Source organism: Pongo pygmaeus, chromosome X (genome assembly GCF_028885625.2).
Source record: "Pongo pygmaeus isolate AG05252 chromosome X, NHGRI_mPonPyg2-v2.0_pri, whole genome shotgun sequence".
Taxonomy (NCBI): domain Eukaryota; kingdom Metazoa; phylum Chordata; class Mammalia; order Primates; family Hominidae; genus Pongo; species Pongo pygmaeus.
In genome coordinates, this window is record NC_072396.2 from 143432032 (window position 1) to 143458417 (window position 26386).

Here is a 26386-nt window from a genome sequence, read left to right on the forward strand (position 1 = left end):
GGCTGAAGAAATATCTAAGCAGTATAGCATTCAAGCTATTGCTTGGCAACTTTTAACCACATACAGTGAGATGTAAGAGAAAAGAAATTACTTAAAGATAAAATTTAGAATTAAAATAGAGAAGCAGAACAGAAAAGTTTGGAAAATTTGCAACCTGGCCATGTAAAGAGTGAAAAGGTGTGTGTGTGTGTGTGTGTGTGTGTGTGTGTGTGTTTTAAGCTATCTCCTACAGTAGGAGAAAAGGTGTGTTTAGGAGAGCAAATCAAAGGTATTGCCAAGCAACCATTTGCTAAAGAGATTATCATAAATAGAAGGGAGCAGGAGCTACTTGTCAAGACAATGGGAGAAATATCCTGAAGGCATTTCAAAGATCTCAAAGATCTTTGAGGCTGCCCCTCTCATCACAGTCCAAGAGCACCAGTGGGGCAGAATGGTTTTGGGTGAAGGGCTTAGGGCATCTTCCATGGACTCTCGGCCTAAGGATGCCTTGGGTCTATTCTCCCCACATTCCAGCACAGTGTCCCCTGGCCAACCCAGCTGTGACCCAAGTGAGCTCAGGTGCAGCTCAACCTATTGCTCCAGAACGTACAAGCCATACATGTTAGCAGCATCGATGTGATGCTAATTCTTCAGGTTTGTGGAAGGCAGGAGCTGTGTAGAGATGGCTTCCTCCACTTATATTTCAAAGGATGTTGTGGACTGCCTGGGGGCTTAGTTACAGACTTCTCACAGGGGTGGAGCCACCACAGAGAGACTACTAGGGCAATGACTAGAGGAGGCATGGGAGAAAGGCAACCTCAGAGAATCCAGAACTATGGGGCCACAAGTGGGCAACTCCATACTGGGAAAGCTACAGGCATGAGACTCCAAATTGTGAGAGCTGCTGGGTAGACTGGGCCCAGAAAAGCCATAGAGGCAGAACTTTCTGGGACCTTGGGGGCCCAACCCCAACCTCAGTGTATCCAAGAAGTGAGACATGGAGTCAAAGGAGATTATTCTCCAGCTTTAAACTTAATGATGTTTTCCCTGTTGGGTTTGGGAATTATTTGAAACAACTAACCCTTCTTGCCTATTTCTCCATTTTAGAATAGGAATATATATTCTATTCCTGTCCTTCCATTGTATGTTGTTATTTTTTCCTTTGCTATTCCATTTTTCTTTTTTTTTTTTAACTTTTAAGTTCAAGGGAACAATTGTAGGTTTTTTACATAGGTAAATTTGTGTCATGAGGGTTTGTTTTACAGATTATTTCATCACTCAGGCACTAAGCCAAGTACCCATTAGTTATTTTTGCTGATCCTCTCCCTCCTCCTACCCTCCACCTTCTGAAATGTGCCAGTGTGTGCTGTTCCCCTCTATGTGTCCATGTGTTCTCATAATTTAGCTCCCACTTATAAGTGAGAACATGCAGTATTTGGTTTTCTGTTCCTATGTTAGTTTGCTAAGGATAATGGCCTCCAGCTCCATCCATGTTCCTGCAAAGGAGAGGATCTCATTTTTTATGGTTGCATAGTATTCCATGGTGTATATGTACCACATTTTCTTTATCCAGTCTATCATTGTGTCTTTGCTATTGTGAATAGTGCTGCAATGAACATACACATGAATGTGTCTTTATAATAGATTGAGTTATACTCCTTTCGGTATATATCCAGTAATGGGATTGTTGAGTTGAATGGTATTTCTGTTTTAGGTCTCTGAGAAATTGCCACATTGTCTTCCACAGTGGCTAAACTAATTTACACTCCCACAAACAGTGCATAAGTGTTCCTTTTTCTCCACAACCTTACCAGCATCAGGTATTTTTTGACTTTTTAATAATAGCCATTCTGACTGGTGTGAGATGGTATCTCATTGTAGTTTTGATTTGCATTACTCTAATGAACAGTGATGTTGATTTTTTTTTTCATTTGATTATTGGTCACATGTATGTCTTCTTTGGAAAAGTATCTGTTCATATCCTTTACCCACTTTTTAATAGGGTTGTTTGATTTTATTCTTGTAAATTTGTTTAAGTTCCTTATAGATGCTGGATGTCGACCTTTGTCAGATGCATGTCTTGCCAAAATTGTCTCCCACTCTGTAGGTTGTCTGTTTAGTCTTTTGATAGTTTATTTTGCTGTGCAGAACTTCTTTAGTTTAATTAGATTCCATTTGTCAATTTTTGCTTCTGTCACTATTGCTTTTGGCGTCTTTGTAATAAAATCTTTGCCCATGCCTATATCCTGAAGGATATTGCCTAGGTTTTCTTCTAGGGTTTTTATAGTTTTGGATTTTACATTTAAGTCTTTAATCCCTCTTCAGCTGATTTTTGTATACGGTGTAAGAAAAGGTTTCAGTTTCAACCTTCTGCATATGGCTAGTCATTTATCCCGGCACAATTTATTGAATAGGGAATCCTTCCCCCATTGCTTGTTGTAGTCAGGTTTGTCAATGATCAGATAGTTATAGGTGTGCAGACTTATTACTGGGCTCTCTATTCTGTTCCATTGGTCTACGTGTCTATTTTTGTACCAGTACCATGTCGTTTTGGTTACTGTAGTCCTGTAGTATATAGCTTGAAGTCAGGTAGCATGATGCCTCCTACTTTGTTCTTTTTGCTTAGGATTGCCTTGGCTATTCAAGGTCTTTGTAGTTTCCATACGAATTTTAAAATAGTTTCTAGTTCTACAAATAATGTCAATGGTAGTTTAATAGGAATTGCACTGAATCTATAAATTGCTTTGGGCAGTAAGGCCATTTTAACAATATTGATTCTTCCTATCCATGAGCATGGAATGTTTCTCCCTTTGTTTGTGTCATCTCTGATTTCTTTGAGCAGTGTTTTGTCATTCTTATTGATCTTTCACATCAGTCATTAGCTATATTCCTAGATATTTTATTATTTTTGTGGCAATTGTGAATGGGAGTTCATTCCTGATTTGGCTCTCGGCTTGACTGTTGGTGTACAGGAATGCTAGTGATTTTTGCACATTGATTTTGTATCCTGAGACTTTGCTGAAGTTTCTTATCAGCTTAAAAAGCTTTTGAGCTGAGACTAGGGTTTTCTAGATAAAGGATCATGTCATCTGCTAACAGGGATAGCTTGACTTCCTCTCCTCCTATGTGGAGGTGCTTTATTTTTTTTCTCTTGACTGATTGCTCTGGCTGAGACATCCAATACTACGTTGAATAAGAATTGTGACACAGGGCATCCTTGTCTTGTGCTGGTTATCAAGGGGAGTGTTTCTAGCTTTTGCCCATTCAGTATAATATTGTCAGTGGCTTTGTTATAGATGGTTTTTATCATTTTGTGGTATATTCCTTTGATACATAGTTTACTAAGAGTTTTTAACATAAATCAATGCTGAATTTTATTGAAAGCCTTTTATGCATCTATTGAGATAATCATGTGGTTTTTGTCTTTAGTTCTGTTTATGTGATGAATCACATTTATTGATTTGTGTATGCTGAACCAACCTTGCATCCCAGATATAAAGCCTACTTGATCATGGTGGATTAACTTTTTGACGTGCTTGCTGGATTTGGTTTGCCAGTATTTTCTTGAGGATTTTTGTGTTGAGGATATTGGCCTGAAGTTTTCTTTTTTGTTGTATCTCTGCCAGGTTTTCGTATCAGGATAATGCTGGCCTCATAGAATGAGTTAAGGATGAATCCCTTGTTTTCAATTTTTTGGAACATTTTCAGTAGGAATGGTACCAGCTCTTCTTTGTACATCTGGTAGAATTCAGCTGTGAATCCCTCTGGTCCTGGACTTTTTTTAGTTGGTAGACTATCTATTAATGCCTCAATTTCAGAACCTGTTATTGGTCTGTTCAGGGATTCAATTTCTTCCTAATTCAGTCCTGGGAGGGTGTATGTGTCCAGGAATTTATCCATTTCTTCTAGGGTTTCTGGTTTGTGTGCAAAGAAGTGTTCATCCTATTCTCTTATTGTTGTTTGCATTTCTATGTGGTCAGTGGTAATATCCCTCTTGTCATTTCTGATTGTGTTTATTTTAATCTTCTCTTCCCTTATTAGTCTAACTAGCAGTCTATTTTACTCACTTTTTTTTTTTTTCAAAAAAAACCAAAACAGCTCCTGGATGGATTGATCGTTTGAATGGTTTTTCATGTTTCTATCTCCTTCAGTTCAGCTCTGATTTTGGTTATTTCTTGTCTTCTGCTAGCTTCTGGATTTGTTTGCTCTTGGTTCTCTAGTTCTTTTAGTTGTGATGTTAGGCTGTTAACTAGAGATCTTTGTATCATTCTGATGTGGACATTTAATGCTATAAATTTACCTCTTACCACTGCTTTAGCTGTGTCCCAGAGATTCTGGTACATTGTATCTTTGTTCTCATTAGTTTCAATGAACTTCCTGATTTCTGCCTAAATTATATTATTTACCCCAAAGTCATTCAGGAGCACGTTATTCAATTTCCATGTAATTGTATGGTTTTCAGTGAATTTCTTAGTTTTGATTTCAAATTTGATTGTGCTATGGTCCAAGAGGCTGTTTGTTATAATTGCAGTTATTTTCCATTTGCTGAGGAGTGTTTCACTTCTGATTACGTGATCAATTTTAGACTAAGTGCCATGTGGTGATAAGAACATATATTCTATTGTTTTGAGTTGGAGAGTTCTGTAGATATCTATTAGGTCCATTTGATCCAGTGATGATTTCAGGTCCCAAATATCTGTGTTAATTCTCTGTGCCAGTGATCTAATATTGTCAGTGGGTTATTAAAGTCTCCCACTGTTATTGTGTGGGAGTCTAAGTCTCTTTGAAGGTCTCTAAGAACTTGTTTTATGAATCTGGGTCCTCCCGTGTTAGGTGCATAAATATTTGATAGTTAGATCTTCTTGTCCAACTGAACCCTTTACCATTATGCGATGCCAATTTTTGTTTTGTTTTGTTTTTTGATCTTCATTGGGTAAAGTCTGTTTTGTCAGAAACTAGGATTGCAACCCCTACTTTTTCTGTTTTCCATTTCCTTGGTAGATTTTCCTCCATCCCTTTATTTTTGAGCCTATGTATGTCACTGCATGTGAGATAGTTCTCTTGAAGACAGCATAACAATGGGTCTTTGATCTTTAGCTTGCCACTGTGTGTCTTTTAATTGGGGCATTTAGCCCATTTACATGTAAAGTTTGTATTGATATCTGTGGATTTCAACCTGTCATCATTATGTTTGCAGACTTGTTTATGTGGTGCTTTATAATGTCACTGGGCTGTGTACAGACTGTGTAATTCAGTGTGTTTTTGTAGTGGCTGGTAACAGTCTTTCCTTTCCACATTTAGTGCTTCTTTCAGGAGCTCTTGTGAGGCAGGTCTGGTGGTAACAAGTTCCCTCAGCATTTGCTTGTCTGGAAAGGATCTTATTTCTCTTTCACTTACAAAGCTTAGTTCGGCCATATATGAAATTCTAGGTTGGAATTTCTTTTCTTTAAGATTGTTGAATGTCAAAAAAAGAAAAGAGAATGTTGAATATTGGCCCCCAATATCTTCTAGCTTACAGAGTTTCAAGTGAGAGGTCTGCTGTTAGTCTGATGGGCCTCCCTTTTTAGGTGACCTGGCCTTTCTCTCTAGCTGCCTGTAACATTTTTTCTTTCATTTAGACCTTGGATAATCTAATAATTATGTGCGTTGGGGATGATCTTATCGTAGAGTATCTTAGTGGTGTTCTCTGCATTTCCTGGAATTTGAATGTTGGCCTCTCAAGCTAGGTTGGAGAAGTTCTCATGGATGATATCCTGAAATATGTTTTCTAAATTGGTTCCATTCTCCTCATCTCTTTCAGGTACATCAATCGGTTGTAGATTCAGTCTCTTTACATAATCCCATATTTCTCAAAGGGTTTGTTCATTCCTTTTCATTCTTTTTTTCTCCATTCTTGTCTGCCTGTCTTATTTCAGAAAGCCAGTCTTCAAGTTCTGAGAGTCTTTCCTCCACTTGGTCTATTTGGCTATCAATAGCTGTGATTGCATTATGAAAGTCTGGTAGTGTATTTTTCAGCTCTATCATGTTGGTTATGTTCTTCTCTATACTATCTATTTTGTCTGTCAGCTCTGGCAATGCTTTATCATAATTTTTAGCTTCCTTGCATTGGTTACAATGTAGTCCTTTAGCTCAGTGAACTTCATTCCCATCCATATTCTGAATTCTCCTTCTGTCATTTCAGACATCTCAGTCTCAGCCTCAGCCTTAGCCCAGTTCCGAACCCTTGTTGAAGAGGTGATGCACTAATTTAGAGGAAAGAGGGCACTCTAGCTTTTTGAGGTTTCAGGGTTCTTCTGCTGATTATTATTATTTCTCATCTTTGTGAGATTATTTACTTTCAATCTTTGAGGTTGCTGACCTTTGAGTGGTGGGTTTTTTTTTTCTTTAACAGTCTGGCCCCTTTTCCATAGGGCTGGTGCGGTATGCTGGGGGTCTGCTCCAGTTTCTAGTAGACTTGGATTTTCCAGTACCTGGAGGTATCACCAGAGAAGGCTGTGAAACAGCAAATATGGGAGCCAACCCCTTCCTCTGGGAGCTCCATCCCAGGGAGGTATGGACCTGTTGCCAGCCTAAACACATGTATAGGAGGTGGCGGGCAATCCCAGTTGGGTGGTCTTGCCCAGTTAGGAGGAATGAGATTAGGGACATGCTTTAAAAAGTAGCCTGGCCACATTTTTGTAGAGCTGCTATGCTATGCTGGGGGTCCACTTCATCTCCTAGTCACCATGGACACGCTGAAGCCTGAAGACTGGAATGGTTAAGTTTTCCTAAGAGCAAAGATGGCGGTCTGCCCCTCCAATTGGGAGCTGCATCCCAGGTGTCAGCCAGAGAACACCGTTAGGGGTAGCCAGAGACCCTAGGTGCGAGGCTCCACCTGGTGATGAGAAATGGGGTTGGGGACCCACTTTTAAAAACAGTCTGACCACATTTTCGTGGGTCTACTCTGCTGTGCTGTGGTATTGCTTCCACTCCTGGTCAGCTTTGGATCTGCAGAAGCTGGAGGCTAAGTTGTTTAAACAGCAAAGATGGTAGCCCACCCCTCCCTCTGGGAGTTTAATCTCAGGGAATTTTCAAAACTCTGTAGACCAGGGAACACCAGTGGGGGTGGCTGCAGGCCCTGGCTGGGAGGTTCTACCCCATGAGGAGGAAGAGGATTGGGGATCTGCTTAAAGAAGAAGTCTGACCATGCTTTTGTAGAGCAGCTGCACTGTGCTGGGGTACTGCTTCTGTCCCCTGTCAGTTTGGACTCTCCAAAGCTCACAGGCTGGACTGGCTATGTCATCTAAACAGCAAAGATGGCAGCCTGCCCCTCACTCTGGGTTCTCTGTCCCAGGGCATTTTCAAATCTCTGTTGGCCGGAGAAAACTGGCTTGAGTGGCTGGTGGCTCCAGTTGGGAGCTCCTGCCCAGTGAGGAGAAAAAGAGCAGGAACTCACTTAAAGAAACAGCCTGGCCATGTTTTGATAAGCAGCTGTGCTGTGCTGGGGGATCCCTTCAAACCTTGGTAGGTTTAGACTCTCCAAAGCTTGCAGGCTGGATCAGCTAAGTTGCCCAAACAGCAAACATGGTGCCCCACCCTTCCCCCAGAAAGCTTTGTCCCAGGTAGGTACAATACTGTTACTGGTGACTGGCTGGAATTCTAAACCAGTGGATCTTATCCTGTGAGGCACAGTGGAAGTGGTGTCCACAGACTATCACTGCTTGGTCCCCTGGATTCAGCCTCTTTTCTAGGGGTATGTACAGGTGTCCAACCTCCCACTTTGCTGGAGTTGCAGTTACTTTTTCTGAGAAGCCTGAAATGCTGGCGTATCTAAAGCTCCTGGGTCTCCACACATGCCTGAGTGGCTACTCTGCAGAAACTCCATGTAGCTCTGTGTGTCAGGCTGAAGGTCCCAGTGGAGTGGATTCATGATGGGATCTCCCGACCTGAGGGTTGCAAAGATCCATGGGAGAATTGTGGTTTCCCAGGGTCGCACATTCACTCAACTGCTTCCTTGGGTAGGGGAGGTTCACTTGGTTCTGTGTCACTGTCAGGTGGGCTGTCATTCTTTGTTCTCCATGGGTTGAGTTGTTTCCTTCGTTAGTCCCAATGCGAGTATCTGAATGTTTCAGTTGAAGGTGCTGTGTTTACTGCCCTTTCCATTCCTCTCTGTGAGAGCCATGGAGCTTCCAGTCAGCCATCTTGGCCACTCCCCATTCCCTCCATTGTATTTTGAAAGTAGACAGTTTGTTTTGATTTCACAGTCTCACAGCTGGAGAGAAACTGCCTGAGGAATTTGCCTCCCTGAGTCTCACCCATATATGATTTAGATGAGACTTTGAACATTTGAGTTGGTACTGAAATAAGATTACTGGGACTACTGGGATGGAATGAATCTATTTTACATGTGAGAAATACATGAATTTTGAGCGACTAGGAGAAGAATGCTATGGTTTGAATATGTCCCCCAAAACTCATGTTGAAATTTAATTGCCACTGTGATGGTATTTATGGGTGACACCTTTAAAAGGTAATTAGGGCATGAAGGCTCTGCCCTCATGAATGAATTAATACCATTATTGTAGGAGTAGATTAGTTAAGGCAGGAATGGGCTCCTGATAAAAGGATGGGTTTGGTTCAATTTCCTCTATCTTTCATGCCTGCACATTTCTTTGTCATATGATACCTTTCATTATCTTATGACACAGCAAGAAAGCCCTCACTAGATGTGGCCTTTCGGTCTTGGACTTCCCATCTCCCAGAATGGTAAGCCAAATAAATCATTTTAAAAATAAATTTTCCAGTCTGTGGTATTCTTTTATAGTGGCAGAAAACAGACTAAGACGGAGGGGCTCAGAAAAGTGCTGAGAAATTGAGAAGGAAGGGTTATTCCACGAATATATCAAGATGAGAGTTTTGGGAATAGATCTGGGAAGGCAAAGGGTGAGGTTATGGTTTGTGCAAGGTTTTTAAGAGTTATGAACTTGACAAACTTTGAACTTATAGAGATGAGCTGTGCTGTTCACAGAAAAAGGAAAGTGAAAAATCTCAAGTTAAAATGTCAGATATGAAAATCTTTAATAAATCAGGTCTTCTATTTATGAACAAGCAGATTTGAATGCATACATATGCAGCTACCATCTTTATAGCTAACAAAAGATTTACCAATGCAGTGTTTTTGTATCTAGTATAGCAATTACTCTAGAATAAAATGTTTTGTCAATAGAGAATATAAATTTAAGTTTAGTCACATCTTAAACAACACTTCAAGTCAGTAACCCAGGTAACACCTCAGATGGAAAAGCCATCTGGCTTAGAAAACTTATAGTTCAAAATTCAAATCACATTATATTTTTAACACCTACTGGGTTTTTCAGTTCTGCCTTACCTAAACTCTTTGAGGTTCAATTTCCTTCTGTATAAAAATTGGATAAAATATCTACATTCTAGCATTTCTATCGAGATTATAGAAACTTGAGGTGATATCTGGCCCAGACTGCACTTTAGAAATGGTGGTTATAGTGTTGCTGCTCTTAATCCAATGTCAGATGCTGGGGACAAGGGTAAAGAAAGGTGAAATGAAAATCTGACTTGAGGCAATATTCTACAAGGTTCTCTAGTTTCCAATGAAACTGGAACATCTGTATGTTTCTCTAGCTATTCATTAAATTCCTCCATTATCTAAACTACTGGAATTTGGAATAGCTGTAGAAATATTAGAGATCTGAGCAGCTATGGTGCTCATAAATCAGTAGTGCTGATTCTATGAATAGGCTACCACCTAAAAGAGAACTGGGGAGTTTGAAAACCTTTATACTTTTAGTTAGATAAATAAACATCCCACCATGGTACCTAATGCTTATCCAGAAACAGTTTACACACAGGGAGAATATGGATTGCTATTCAATTTCTAGCAGAAATAGGCAAACATTGGAGTAAATGAATGGTAAAATTCAATATGCACAACAGGTCACCCTGCCACTGTATACTTCTCTACAGGGGAAATCATAATAAAACAATAATAAAACAGTGGATATCTAAATGAAAAAGGGAAAGTGAAAACAGATGTGGTTCCTTTCAGAATAGAGCCTCCCCATACCCGACTCTCACTGTGTTATCTGGAAGGGAAGGAAGGAAATATAGGTAGAAGATGAATGCCAGGGAAAACCCAAGACAGGGGCTGGTGAATTGAGGAGTGATGTTAAAATTGATATCTATCATTTTGAATCAGGATATAAAGGTACGAAGTCCAGTGGCCAGGGTGGTGGTCTACCAACCAAGCATTTTCTCTTGCTTCCAGTTTCTGACTTTCTGCCTATGGTGAGGGGATTTTCTTTGCTCCAAATTATTCTTCCACAAAATAACACAAAGCAAGGGGTTCTTTGTATTAGGTTCATGAAAGCATTAGGTCCCTGAAGTCAAGATTTGAGGCACTAAAAAGGAAGAGTTAACAGGTCACAAAAGGAAAAGTATGCTTACCTCCTAATCCATATGGCAGGTCTTGAGAGTCTCCCTTTTGGAAGAAACAGAGTGTGGCTTGGAAAGAGAATATAGTTTTGTACTTCGATCTCCCCATTTTCTAATGGTGAGATATTGGGTAAGTTACTTAGCTAATTCAATCATATTACCTAATTTTCAAAAGGAAGACAGGCAGGTACTTACAAAATGTTACTTTTCCTTCTCCCTGTGCCCATACCAGGTCATGCCCAGGCTTTAATCTTCTCAAAGTCCAGAATTAAGATCACGAGTTTCAGCAAAAATGTGAAAAAGGAGAAGCCCATGGCCATCATTATATGGCCAGGAAACCTCCCCTCAAGCTCAACCAAGGCAGCAAAAACTTGAAACAATTATGAAGTCAGACTTCAACAATATCTATTAGTTGAATTTCCATTTTAACTATGCATAAAGTTGTCAGGAAACATAATAATGAATTGAGTCTTATTTTAAACCATCTTGAGATATATAAAATAAGAGAATTCAGTACCTATACAATCCTTTTTAAAAATTTTATCTCTCTCTCTCTCTCTCTCTCTCTCTATATATATATATATATAAGGATATGGAGATTCAAGGAAGGAACAGACCTTATCCAAAGTAACATGAGTCACTGAGGACACTTTACTATGATAAAGGAACAAAATCGAAGCTAAGAAACAGGAACCAGATAAACCACAATTGCTTTTGAAAAAATAAATCAAAATACATTAAATTAGCTGAGAGGTAAATTTAATTCTATTCTTTGATAGTCTTTTGGAGTATTAATTTCTCTGAATTTTAATGAGTTTAGTTACTATATGTCCCCCAAAATATTACGTGAAGCTTCCAAAATTCCTTCTTTCCTGATCTCATAGACTTGCTGACAGTGTAAAGGAACCAGGATGATGTAAGGAAAAAGTGATGCTTCATTTTGGCAGTTATTTTAAAGATTAAATACTGAGTGAAGCAACTAGCCCAGTGCCTGGCACCATTATAGGTACCCAATGTTAGTTGAGTCTGAATAGTTAGCTTGAATGTTCTAAGTTTTTTAATGCTGAACTAGATATGAAAACATGAAAAATAAAATCTTGAGGAATACCTTCACCTCTGCTCATCATCAGCCCTGCTGAAGAAAGGCTAGACTGAGCAGAAGCCTTCTAAAAGGACAGCATTGAAAAGATCTTTCTGAATGAGCTTATATTTGAGCCTGAGCCCATGATATAACTGACTTACATTCCTTTTCATATAAAGAGTTTTCATGTCAAGCTCCTAAAAGGCAGGGACTCTGTCATATTTCTCCAGATCTCCTACAGTAGACACAGGGAAGAAACCAAGTTGGAACTCATTCAATGACAGTGGAATTTAACCTGAAGCAGCCTCAGTTTTCTTACACCAAATCATTGCATTGAGCTCTACTGGAAAGCCTTATATAATATAAATATATTTATATTTGTATAAATAGCTGAGATAAGTTAAAGGTTTGAGAAGGTCAGGGGAAGGATCAGGAAGAGTAAGGCAGAGTTTGAATTAAGTTGAAACTATTACCTTAGTAACCCAAGGATGGAGAACCTTGGTTATGATGAAACAGAAGTATTTTGACTGGCTCTCAAAGAAGCAGAGTAATTTTCAGAATATATGTGTTTTGTTTGTATAGGTATTACACAGCCCAGTGGTTCTTAACAAGGTGATTTTGCTCCTTATGGGATATTTGGCAATATTTGGACATATTTTGAGTTGTCACAACTAGGATGGGGTGCTACTGGCATCTAGTGGGTAGAGTCAAGGGATGCTGCTCAATATCCTTCAATATATAGGACAGACCTTGACAACAGAATTATCTAGCCCCAAATGTCAATAGCACCAAAGTTGAGAAATCCTGCTCTAGCTCAACAGAGAGCCTGGCACTACTGACTGAAGGAAAAATAAATATCTCAACTAATTTTTACAGCAGAAAAGAATCACTAACAGATATGCTCACTGGGTTTTAGGTCTCACTTGTGTTTCTCATGATAATTTGGTGTAATTTTTAAGCCAATGTTATTCATTATCAAGTATTAGAATGTGTTGGTTGATTTGTTAAAACCTTCTATGTAGAAAAGAAAATAGGTAACATTCCATAAATGTAATACTAAAGCTCTGGAGTACTCTAGGGGCACAGGTTGGCTTCTGATTTTCCCAGTGTCCACTCCCTGCCCCTCCAACCAGCAGTGATATTACTAAGCAAGAGAGAAGATAAAGTTCAGTTTGCATGTTAAATGTAACCTTCTTCCATCTACCTGCAGAGATATTTCTCCTTCTTCTTCAAAGTCCTTTCTCAAGGTTACCACATAGGTGAGAAAAGGATGACAGGATATCAAAGGGGTTCACAAGCTCCCTGGTTAGCTCACATGTTCCACTATTGAGATCCCAACCTATAATCAAAGCACAAGATCCTGTCTCAGCACAGATTTAATTTAAACAAATTCAGGAAGAAAAGTAGTACTGGATATGCTAAGGAAAAAATGGAATGCTGCTAGAGGTAGGTCCATGAATGCAGTATTTTCTTTCTACATTTTTTTTTATTTCAATAGATTTTTTGGGAATGTAGTATTTTCTGTCATGACATTCTCCTGTCTTAGGAAAAAGGGCAGTCAGCAAAAAGTGTCTAAAAGCTCTAGTCTCTCATATTAGTTTAGAAATGGGTAGTATCCTAATACAGTCTGAATTAAGGGACAATCCAAGTGCAAGGGAAAAAAACCTTCAAATACATAGGACAGACCTTCAAAAATAATTTTTTTCCCAAACACTCTACCTTACACTATGACAAATGAATTCATTTAATTTCTTATTTTTTTAATCCCGAAAACACATAGCCTATTTCCTCCCTTGAGGCTACTAAGGAAGTAGCATTTGACCTTGGTGAGTGGGACACTCTGTGCAGAAAACTTTCATCATATTTTGCATAGGAAGTTATCATTTCCTTAGGATCAAAATTCACAAATCCTAGACAAAAACTTAGCCTAATTACATAGACTCTATACCACACTGTTAACAGTTCTTCACCACAAAACTGTGTATTTGTTCTTTTTAAACACTACTTCTTTCATTCAGCAAGAAATGCTCACTGCTAGACAAGGAATCAATTTCTACAGTCTAGCAAAAGTGCACGTTTGTAAAGTTGGCAGAAAACTTGCTTTATTGGAAACACATGTAATGTCATCTTGATTGTACCATATTAATATGGCTTCAAAGTTCGTCAGTTTTAAAATACCAAACTCAAGGGGTGATTTAATTTTAATTCTCAGTGGTCCAATATTTTTAGATTACGGAAAAAATTACCGAGCAAGCTTAACTACATTCAAAAGGATAAACAACAAAAGAATAAATTGGTCTTGCCAAAGCCTTAAACTTTACAGGCATTATAGAAAAGAAAAATCGATGACATCTTTACAAAGACCTACTCTTTCCTTAGCAGTTAGACAGCATCTAATTCCTCATCACTCTATCTATCAAGGGTCATTTTAACTAACAGTGATTTATGCCATTTATTCCCAAGAGCGTGAGAGGCAGAGACATCTGTTCTACATTGAAAGGAATTGGATTACAAAGCCTAGATGCTAAAAGGGATACATGAAAGGATTGTATTAAATTAGCAACGATTTACTGCATTCAGCTCTACTGATCCATTCCTCCTTCCTGAAGCTGAGTCCTTCCTTGGCTTCCTTAGACCTCATTCTTTTGGTTTTCCTTCTTTTTCTTCTGGAGTCCTTTCTTCTCCATAACATCTTACAGTGTTTCTATGCCCCAGGCCTTGCTTCTCTAGTCTCTCTCCCTGTGTGTCTCATCTGCTGTCATGGTTTTAATACTGGCCAGAGTCTAATAATATTGAATGTCTGTTACCAGCCTAGAACTCATTCCTGAGCAATTTAAATGCAAGGCCATATAGTGCCTGACACACAGAAAACTTGCTCTGTAAATGTTCAATGAAAAAAATTAACAAATGAAATATTAAAATAGATAAATAAGACTTGAAAAACACATGGAGAGCTGAGGTATCCTGTACAAACCCATCGTAGAACAGTCAATGCCACCCTGCCTTACCAGCTGACCACAAATATATCGTTGAGCCCAGGAAAGATAAGCAATGCCCAGCTTAGATCAGCAGAACCACATAGCCAACCTATAGCCCAAGAGAAATAAAATATATTTAGAGGGTTTAAGCCACTATGTATTAGAGTGTTTTTGAATGCAACACAATCTTGATAATCAACTAGTTCAAAGTCTGCTTTCCTGCTAGTCTTTAATTCCTCCTTGAGGGCAGAGATGTAATCTGTCTTATCATGCTGTGCCTACCCACCATAATGCCTCGCTTGTGCAAGACACTCAATAAACATCTATTAACAAATATATCAATTCTGCTAATGGTGATGAGAAGCACTCAGTCATTTGCCACCTGGAATTAGAGCAAATGGCCGTTGAACACAGAATATCAAAATGTGTTAGATAAATAAGTTATTTGTAATAATAAATATTAATTGAGCACTTACTGTTGACAGACACTGTGCTATGCTTATGGTATCCATTTAATAAAGCTCTATTAAGTGGGGATGCAATGGAGGTTGTATATTTAAATGGAGTCCTGATTGGGAAGGGAGATAGACCACTTTTAAGACACCAGTAGCCATTCACAAAGAAAAAGTGGCACTAGAGTAAAAGGTTCCTAAACTATTCTGATTTACTTTGGGGATTTTTTTTCTCCCTCACTAAATATTCTGGGTACATTTAACCAATTATCCACTAAGTGAACAGCTTACCATGTATGTCAATTAGAGATTTACTGAATTAGTTCATGAATCTTCTAACATGGATTCTAAATGATATCTTCTCAGAGAAAAATCAAGTAAGTACAGAGGGGAAATGGCTGAAGAGGGAACATAAGAGAAAAGTTACTTGCTGGCAGCTTCTATAATCCCCACTTTTTGAAATGCCCTTTGTTCCTTCCTTGTTGCTTGAAAAGAACCTGATTTTGTTCACAGCCTGAGGCAGTTTGCTAGACAAATGTCCTCGCTGTATGAATGGCTTGCTTGAGCCCATATTATCCCATGAAGGGCTATGATTAATCTGGGCTTTGTTGGGCTGGATGTATTGTAGAAAGGACTCCAGTAGAGGGACCATGTGAGCTGTATTATTCTGCTTTTAAGTGTTTTTCCCCCCAAATAAACTATTTTAAATAGTAATATGTGTCCATTTGTGTGTGTGTGTGTGTGTGTGTGTGTCTGTGTGTGCATATTCAAACCCTCTTTCAATGGCAACTAGCGACCACAAAGGGGCATGTTTCCCTTGTCCCAGTGTTTTGTGCTTTTAGAAGGGACAGAATCAACTGTGCCATTATGAGAGCAATGGCAGGTCACTGGTGGAGCTCAACTGAGACAGCTCCTGCCCCATCGAGGTCCTCTGTGAAGGTTTTACACCCAATTCAGGGCAAGTCACCTGTGCTCATGCACGGAAAGAGAGAGAGAAGAAGCAAATAATCTCAATATGGATGTGTCATTTCCTAGAATCTCCCTGTATTTGTGGACAGACTATCGTAAAAAGAATGCCACCTCTCTCAGTGCTGGCTCCTGCATTGCCTTCTGCCATGATTAAATGTCTCCTGAGGCGTCCCCAGAAGCTAAGCAGATGCCAGCATCATGCTTCTTGTACAGCCTGCAGAACTGTGAGCCAGTTAAACCTATTTTCTTTATAAATTACCCAGTCTCAGGTATTTCTTTATAGCAGTGTGAGAACTGACTAACACATAGGTGGAAAGGCACATTCCCTAGCTTAAAGAAAGCAGAGTAGACAAGTGAGCTTTTAATATCTTTTATCTAGGAACAGATCTATTGCATTCAAATTGAATGTAAACATTCATTAATCACTCCACTATTTCTTTGTATGCCGAGACCAAGTCATCAGTTCCTTAAAGGTAAGAGTCATTTCATCTCTTCCTTTTGAGTGCTGCACTCTACCTAATCTTAGGCCTACAGAATGAGCAAGTACCTCCTGAGTCCCTTCTGCTCATGACAAACTCTTGCTGTCACAAAGCTGAGGAAGGACTGTAGACAGAATTTTATTCCTTTACACTTAAGATCACTTTTTAGCACTACAATTTGTTTTAGATAACAAATGCACTTATGGAGCAAGAGTGGGGAAACTGAGCATATGGAGAAGCCATGGAGGGGAGAAGGCATGGGTTTTAGAAGCCAGAAAAACTAGGTTCAAATCAAGTCCTCTCATTTACTGGTGAAGTGACTTACTCTTTCTGCATCTTAGTTTGCTGATCTGTGAAATGGTAGTAGCAACCCTATCTGACAGGGTTTTTGTGATCATGCTTCCAAGGGGCTATGCACAGTGTTGTCACTGAAGATGTGGCCCAGTGGAAGTACGCTCTCTTCCCTTTCCCTTTTGCAGATATAGTCTTGGGGCCATTGTACACTTGCTGCTTCCAAAGCTGGACATGCTTGAAGGTTGTCCTGGAGCTGTTCTGAGAATATATATCTTAAAATAGCTAGGGCTTATAAGTAAAAATTTGCTAGCACATGGGTGGAAGTGGACAAGTGATTTTCATGTGTTGGAGTGAGCGTGGATATTGGCTGTGAGGCAAGACAAGGGTAAGTGCTGATAAAATGCAGAATATAATGTCTCTTGTTTAACACTTTCCCAGTGGTCATTATTCAAGGTGCTCTTCTTAAGCACACTAAAAAATGCTGTAGAGTATAAGAAATGAATATCAGAATCCATGTAGTTTAAAATGCTAGGAATGATTTATAAACATGGATAGCAATTAAAGCCTCCTAATCATGTCAGAGTCAATTTTCACATACAGGCTGCTGTAATCCTTTTACGCTGCAGTAGCCGATTACATTTAGATGATAAGAGGGCAATGCCTCAATGATGACAGCCTCTGGTGTAACACAGAGACAGATACCCAGGCTACAAGCTGCTTGAGTCAAGCTTTGCAATCTTACTCTAGAGCAGCAGCAATCAAGTAAAGAATTGTCAGTACTTTTCTGGCACATCGTGACACCCTTTTCTCCTTCTCCATCTTCATGTTTAAGTACAGTCTGAGCAACTCTTTGACCCATATTTACAACCTGCATCAGATTCTGAGAGCAGAACAAGTGTTTCAACAATTGCTTGCAAGAAAGAACGTTGGTCACAAGGTGGCAGATTACCACACATTTATGGAGAATCCTAATTATTTTTCTAAAAGCACAGAGCGGCAAACAAGTAAGGGAACTTCAGAAAGGTGTGTGTGCACATGGTGGGAAAGACGGATACCTTACACGGCCATAAGTTCTAAAGGTCATATAAGGGCTGCCTGTCCAGCTGAGCCCTCTATCACAGGGCACCTTTTGAAGAGGCCCATGCAATCAGCATGATAAGATTCCTGGATTGACAGCTGACATCATGCAGCAGACCTTATGCCAAGGTGATTATTTCCTAAGGCAGTGATTCCAACCCTGTTAGCACATTAGAATCACTTAGAGAGATTTTTTTTTTAAAAGTACCCCTGTTGAGCCTCTACCACAATAAATTTTTTTCCAGTTATAAAGTCCTTTTTACTTATTTCTTCTCATGAAAAAATATACAACGAGGACATAGAACAGAAATGTTTTATCCATATAAAAACTAGTAACTAAAAGTTGAGTATCTCTTATTTGAAATGCTTGGGACCAGAAGCACGACAAGGGATTTTGCAGGTTTTCTTTGTTTGTTTGTTTGATTGTCAGTTTTTGGTTTGATGGTGAGCTCAGGCGTCAGTAGTATTTAAAGATCCTCAGTTGATTCCAATGTACAGCCAAGTTTGAGAATCACTAATCTAAAGCAGTGTTACTCAATGTATGGTACACAAACATAGCACTGGTCTGTGAACTATGTTACTTAATACAGCTCTTATTTAGTTCAGCTGACATTACTTTTCACAGCAAGACAGCAATACTTTCGTCATGAAGGAAGCAGTGATTTACCTTCTGGCATAAAATCCTTATCTAGTCATGGATTGATAACAAACAATTTGAGACACATGAACAACATTTGAGTAGCCTTTCTCTAACGACAGTAGGTGGGAATCAGAGAGGAAGGGAACAGCAATCATTTTCAAAAGTGTGCTACTTGACAAAGCTCATGTTTGATGAGAATACACTGCTTAGTAGAGCCAGCAGAGCCTTTCCCAAAGTGTTACTTGGAAGATGTTCACCTGTATTATCAGTAAAAGGGTCCGGTAGCTGGAAGATGCTGTTTACCACTGAATTGCCTAAGGTAGACAGCTTCCTAATCTGCAAGACTCTTTAAAATCTTTCATATACTCATATGCATTGTGACTCTCTAGGAATGGTGTGTAATTTGGGAAACATATATTTGACCACAAATGCTGTCTTTTTACATAAATGTATGATCAGTGTTGCATGAAATATTATTGGAAAACATTGATCTGATAACTATGTAAGAACCTGTGAAAAAGATTATAGTTCACTCCTGTATTCTCTTCAACCAGGCAAGTGAATTGTCATTTAAAACAAAAGACAGGGTGAAAATTGGAGCAGAGGGAGCAGAACATTCTTGTGCATCTCCTTAATAGACGTAGACTTCTAATATCAGGATTGGGCTTGATTTGGGGAATCAACTAGTCTTTCAGGCTATGCGTTTATGGACATGGAACATAGCCTAGCTGGGTTATACCACGCTGGGTCCAGAAGGCAGAATTTCTTAAGTGGTTTATCAAATGGCTGGGAAGAGAAAAAAACTCCAGAAAAGTTGGCAAGACATCATCCCAAGAGCATGTTGGCAACACAATCCCTGATGTCTTGGCCTTGAAAGGGGAAGCACCCATATGGATGTATAACTTCCAGATATTTTCAAGTATCTTTGATTTTGACTTTTTAAAATCAAAATCACCAGCATACACTGTCATTCATCTAGTAGAACTTCCAAAGCACTTTTGCAGATAAGTGTGATGTTAAACATAAATGCCTGAAACGGGTCATTGGTGCTGGCTTCATACAGGAGAAACGTCTGCTCCAAGTATTAATTAAGGAAGACCTCAGCCAAGAGAGTTACAAAGGAGAAACAACTTCGTCTCAAGGAAACCACCACCATGATTGGAACACATAAGCTCAAGGGAGAGGAGAGGTCAGTTGCTTTAAAAAGTGAATGATATTTTAAAGAATGAATGGTTATTAGTTTCTACTCTAAAAGCCAGCCTCCAGCCTAGAGACTGAATGGAGATGCATATATTCAATAAGAGAGTGATAAATGTCCATCTTATCATGAAAGTGAATTACTGGCTACTACACATACTCCTTGATTAGACTATAAGTTTTCCAGAGAGTAGAAACTATCCCCAAAATATGACTTCATTTTTTGTTTGTTGCCATAAGGTAGGGGAAATGAGAGGGAAGAAGGAATGGGTTTCATTGCCATTGCTGGTTTCCTAATGTTATCAGGACATAAGCTGTAAGAGAAACAGAATTAAATACTTTGTGGGGAGAGGATAGTGTTTACTCGTTGCTAATGACCAAGGCCACCAGATTTCTGGCATTAATTTGGACTAATTTTTTTTTTATCTTTCTTGTGACTCTGCAATTAAGCTGCCATTTGCTTCAATGAGCAAAGAAAATTGTCTTGTGTCATTTTGTGATCCTTCAGGTCATAAATCAAAGGCAGGGTGGCCCTAAGTCATGAAAGAAAAAAGTGACTTTGAAATAAAAAGGTTGAGAATAAAGTCTTCTTATCTCTTCAGAGTCACCAGAACACATGGTCCCATGCTTTTCTTTTTCAGTTCCGGTGTACATGTGCAGGATGTGCAGGTTTGTTACATAGGTAAACGTGTGTCATGGTGGTTTGCTGCACCTATCAAACCATCACCAAAATATTAAGCCCAGCATGCATTAGCTATTTTTCCTGATGCTCTCCCTCCCCCCATACCGCCCCCCCCGCCTCAACATGCTCCAGTGTGTGTTGTTCCACTCCCTGTCTATGTGTTCTCATTGTTCAGCTCCCACTTACATGTGAGAACATGTGGTGTTTGGTTTTCTGTTCCTGTGTTAGTTTGCTGAGGATAATGGCCTCTGGCTCCATCCATGTCCCTGCAAAGGACATGATCTTGTTCCTTTTTATGGCTGCATAGTATTCTACAGTGTATATACACCACATTTTCTTTATCCAGCCTATCATTGATGGGCATTTGGGTTCATTCCATGTCTTTGCTTCTGTGAATAGTGCTGCAGTGAACATATGTATGAATGTATTTTTATAACAGAATGATTTATATTCCTTTAAGTATATACCCAGTAATGGGATAGCTGGGTCAAATGGTATTTCTGGTTCTAGGTCTTTGAGGAATTGCCACACTGTCTTCCACAATGGTTGAACTAATTTACATTCCCACCAACAGTGGAAAAGCATTCCTATTTCTCCACAGCCTTGCCACCATCTGTTGTTTCTTAACATTTTAATAATCACTATTCTGACTGGCATGAGATGGTACCTCATTGTGGCTTTGATTTGCATTTCTCTAACGACGCAGAAAAGGTCTTCAATAAAATTCAACTCCCCTTCATGTTAAAAACTCTCAATAAACTAGTTATTGAAGGAACATACCTCAAAATAATAAGAGCCATTTATGACAAACCCACAGCCAATATCATTCTGAATGGGCAAAAGCTGGGGGCATTCCCCTTGAAAACCGGCACAAGACAAGGATGCCGTCTCTCACCACTCCTATTCAACACAGTATTGGAAGTTCTGGCCAGGGCACTCAGGCAAGAGAAAGAAATAAAGGGTATTCAAATAGGAAGAGAGGAAGTCAAATTGTCTTTGCAGATGATGTGATCCTATATCTAGAAAACCCCATTGTCTCAGCCCAAAAGCTTCTTAAGCTGATAAGCAACTTCAGCAAAGTCTCAGGATCCAAAATCAATGTGCAAAAATCACGAGCATTCCTACACACCAACAACAAACAAGCAGACAGGCAAATCATGAATGAACTCCCATTCACAATTGCTACAAAGAGAATAAAATACCTAGGAATACAGTTAACAAGGGAAGTGAAACACCTCTTCAAGGGAACTACAAACCACTGCTCAAAATAAATCAGAGGACACAAACCAATGGAAAACCATTCCATGATCATGGATAGAAAAAATAAATATGTTTAAAATGGCCATACTGCCCAAAGTAATTTATAGATTCAATGCTATTCCCATTAAACTACCATTTACATTATTCACAGAATTAGAAAAAAAACAATTTTACAATTCATGTGAGACAAAAAAGAGCCTGCATAGCCAAGACAATCCTAAGCAAAAAGAACAAAGCTGGAGGCATCACACTACCTGACTTCAAACTATACTGTAAGGGTACAGCATGGTACTGGTACAAAAGCAGACACATACAACAATGGAACAGAATAGAGAACTCAGAAATAAGACGGCACACCTACAACCATCTGATCTTTGACAAACTTGACAAAAACAAGGAGTCGGGAAAGGATTCCCTACTTAATAAATGGTGCTGGGTGAACTGGCTAGCCATATGCAGAAAATTGGAACTGGACCTCTTCCTTGTACCTTATACAAAACTTAATTCAAGATGGATTAAAGACTTAAATATAAAACCCAAAACTATAAAAACCCTAGAAGAAAATCTAGGCAATGCCATTCAGGACATAGGCATGGGCAAAGATTCCATAATGAAAACGTCAAAAGCAATTGCCACAAAAGCAAAAATTGACAAATGGTATTTAATTAAACTAAAGAGCTTCTGCACAGCAAAAGAAACTACCATCAGAATGAACAGACAACCTACAAAATGGGAGAAAATGTTTGCAATCTCTCCATCTGGCAAAGGTCTAATATCCAGAGCCTAAAAGGAACTTAAACAAATTTACAAGAGAAAAACTAAACAACCCCATTAAAAAGGGGGCAAAGGACATGAACAGTCACTTCTCAAAAGAAGACATTCATGCAGCCAACAAACACATTAGAAAAAAAAGCTCATTATCACTGATAATTAAAGAAATGCAAACCAAGGCCCCATGCTTTTCTAATAGAATAGGAATGTCCCCTCAATTATTCTAAAGGAGACAGACATGGAACCTAGTTATGTCTTTCCTGAAAGTCAAGATATTTTCAGCTGACAAGCATCAGAGGTTATTACCCAACTCTAGCTTAGTGACAAAATGATTTAATAACCATAGTTTAGTTTTCTTTAACTATTAATTCAAATTAATGCTGACACATTTTTCTCGAAAGGAAAATTAGCATTAAGATGAGGAAGGCACAACAGGAAACAACAATGTTGAAAAAACATGAAGATGAAAAACATTTCCCTCAGCATGTTCCTCAGCATTCCTCTGACTTCTTCTTCTCCCATCATTAAGGTGGGAATAACCCAACGCATTATCAGAGTGACAGACATGGTAGTTACAAATATACCCCCTTACCATTTAGCATGTAATTTTGCTTTCTCTTGGTTGGTGGAAGCTGCCATACTTTATCATCAATCTCCAGCACAGATTCTCTTCTCCAACCAAAGCCACAATGGTTGGATGGCTCTCTGAATAAAAAGGTTACGAATGCCCTAAGGGAGACAGAATGTGTGTGTGTGTGTGTGTGTGTGTGTGTGTAATCAGGACTATAGCAAAGAGCCCAAATGCCTGATAAAAAGATGGTGACAAATCACTAAGCTCTGTAGTACCTTCCTATGTTGCATTAATTTCTTCACATTTACTATTGTAATCAGAATTTTAAACCCTAAAAGCAAACACTGGGAATCCATGATTTATTTTTCCCTGTAGATTTCCAACACTATCTACTTGCAAGCACATTTATCTTGGTGTGATTCTCTTTAACAATCTTCGAACATCAGTAAAAGTCCAAGGAGTGGCATTTAGGAAATGACAACCATGCTAATATTAGATTGGCTTCCAGGAGTTACTCTAAATTAGTGATTTCATTTTGGCACAAATGGCATAGAAAGATAAAGTGGACAAAAGAATAAAGCTATGAAGCTTATACTTTCTTTTGCCAAAAGGCTCCTGGAACGGTAAGAAAAAGATTTTGGTAATGATCTCCACTCTCCATGTGGCTTTCTTTTAACAAAGAACATTGCTGGTACTGGGCCAAATTAGACTCTCAGATACTTGTGTGCACTTCTTCCGCCAAATTCCAGCACTCACATAATATTATATCATAAGTGGTTTTTATAGAAATAATCATGTCACTGAAAATCGCAAATGTTTGGAACAGATTAAAAAATTTTTTTGGAATTGGATATTCATAAATAGAAACCTGGTATTGGCAAAGTGTAATTTGGCCTTCATGTATCCTGAAAAGCCAGTGAGATATTTCAGTCCCTTTGTGTATTATTTTATATGGATTCTGAGGGCCCTGAACATAAGACAAAGATATCTATAAAAAGATGGGTGACTATAAACAATGTTAAATTATCTGTAGCAAATCTTAAGAGGTCATAAACTATGAAAACAGCCCAGTCCTTATAAACCACTGCCAAACAAAAGAAACAGCAAGACTCTATCCATACTAATTAAAAAAGAGTTGGGTAATTTTTATCAATTTAGTAATTCCAACTGTATCACAATACACATAAACCTGTTTAATTTAATTAATCATTTCTAAAGCTTATGCGATTCAAACATTTATTTCCCCAAAAGGCTTAAATATTTTTTTTAATTTTTCATTTGGGGGTTTTAACATTGCATAAAAAATAATCTCATTAGAAGAGGTTATACTAGCATGTTGGCATTGCATAGATCAAACAATGTATGGCTTAACCACCCTGTCCATTGCCTTCACCTGCTGTAGAATTGGTGGGCATCCACAGCCAAGGTCAATTAAAGTCTCATGTTTTGGCACCGAGGCCATGACAGGGAGTATCTCTTCAAAATGTTTCACATAACAACAAAATGTTTCAATGTATAGACATAGTTTAAATGAAAAACACTATCCATTTGTAAAAAAAAAAAAAAAAAAAAAAAAGAGGTCTTTTATTTCTACTAATTATAATAAAATGTCACAACAACTTTAAGGGGGAACCGAACACTATAACTTACGGCAATTAAAAAACAGTCCTGCAAAAATCTTCCAGGTTGCGAGAATGACCAGTGAACCCTTCCAAACCCATAGTTACTTCGCCTCCTGGAAATGATGAGCTTCGATATCCTACATGAAGTAAGCACGTTAATTTCTTGGCAATGTTTCCTTATTTATCCAAGATCAGCTCCACAGCATGTTTTCTTTCGCCCCCATCTAAAGTCTTCTGGATCCTGTTAACTTATGTAGAGATCAAGTGTTTTCATTTTAAGGTCTGAGTTCATCATTAGATTCTGGGATCTTGTTTGAGAGGGTACAGTAAGATTGCAAATAGTATTTAAATGTCATCCCAGAAAACCTCTGACTTTAATACTAGTTACAAATCATTCATAAGAATAAAGACAGAAATATTAGCTTTGATATCATGGCAGGAGGACCTGGAAGGAGGGCACGACTAAGGAAAATCTCCAATCTGAAAGAAGAGAATGCCCATCATCACAGTACACAAGTGAAAGGATGGCAGCCCCATTAAACACAATGACAACAGCCCAATATGTGGATTAAATGACAGATCAAAAACTACCCAAACTTTGTAGAAGAGAGTCTAACTGCTACCTATTCTCTTAAGAATTCTCTATATCTGAAAATATTCATAACAGTATTTATAATACACTCCAGATGGTACTTGAAAATAACAGATCCTGTCAAAATTATATGTAATAATAAAAGGAATGGGGTCTTAACTGTTTTTTAAAATCTGAAATATTGTTTAAAATATTTTAATTATGTAACTGATTGCTTGACCGAATTTAACCAGCTGCTTCTTAACTGGCTTATTTTTCTTAACGAAACCAAATTTTGATTTTTAGGCTGATTTGCAAGTACAAAAACTGTGTGTGTGTGTGTGTGTGTGTGTGTGTGTGTGTGTGTGTTTATAAGTTTTAGAGAAAAGAAAGCAGAAAATATTGGAATGTAGTATATATAGTAAAGTAATTGTCACTGGTTAAAATTTTTTTGTTTCTTTAAAGTACGAAATAAAGTTAGTTATCTTCTGCACTAAACAACCAAATGATTGCTTTTACTCACTGTAAAAGTTCACCATTTATACCTCCAGATGAATATGTGTGGAAGTCGGTGGTCACACTCAATGTGAATAGTTTAGTCACCAAAAGTATGGGTAGAATATAAATACGAGTGCTCTATTCTATTGCTGAATTAAACACAGATACATGTAGGCTTCTCATTTTCTGCCAATGATTGTCTAAAACTCTGTTTGGAAAGAAGAAAAGGGGAAACTTTGAGTTGTGAAGTTTTGCTTCCAAAACTACGGACTAGAGTGCATTTGGAGAAATTTATTTACTCACCAAATGTTAACCCACATGCCAGTCTTTCCCATATCAGAAAGACAATTATCATAAGGATTCCCATAATGATGCAAAAGGGCAACTTGAAATAGAAACAAGGTCGCTTTTAGAAATTATACAAAAACCACTAATGCAAAAGTATACACCAACTGCCAAAGAACAGGTGAATTTTGTCACTTCCAAATGTTATTCATTGGTAAACTGCCTCAGTGATATTTAATGTGAGGGGAAAATGGGCTGTTTAACAATAAGTATTAGCATTTACATTATAATTCTCAGATGTTATTTTGGAAGCTGGAATGTAAACAGATGGCAATAAATTTACCACATTTTATTTGTAATGTGAAAAATATTTCTCTTTGATAGATGCAAAAATGTTGGAAACAATGAATAAATACCATTTCTGGCTAGATGAAATACTTTGAAGATATATTTGTGATATGGATTGCAATGAGTACCTTATTAACCTCAGTTTAAGTAACAGCAAGTAGAGTTGTCCAAACCTGTACTTGAGCT

General features: G+C 38.4%; 1 protein-coding gene across 7 annotated transcripts in view; it reads right to left on the reverse strand.

Annotated features, from left to right (window-relative positions):
- FGF13 (fibroblast growth factor 13) overlaps positions 1–26386 on the reverse strand; it is a 610237-nt gene that overhangs the window by 198625 nt on the left and 385226 nt on the right. The window lies entirely within an intron of this gene.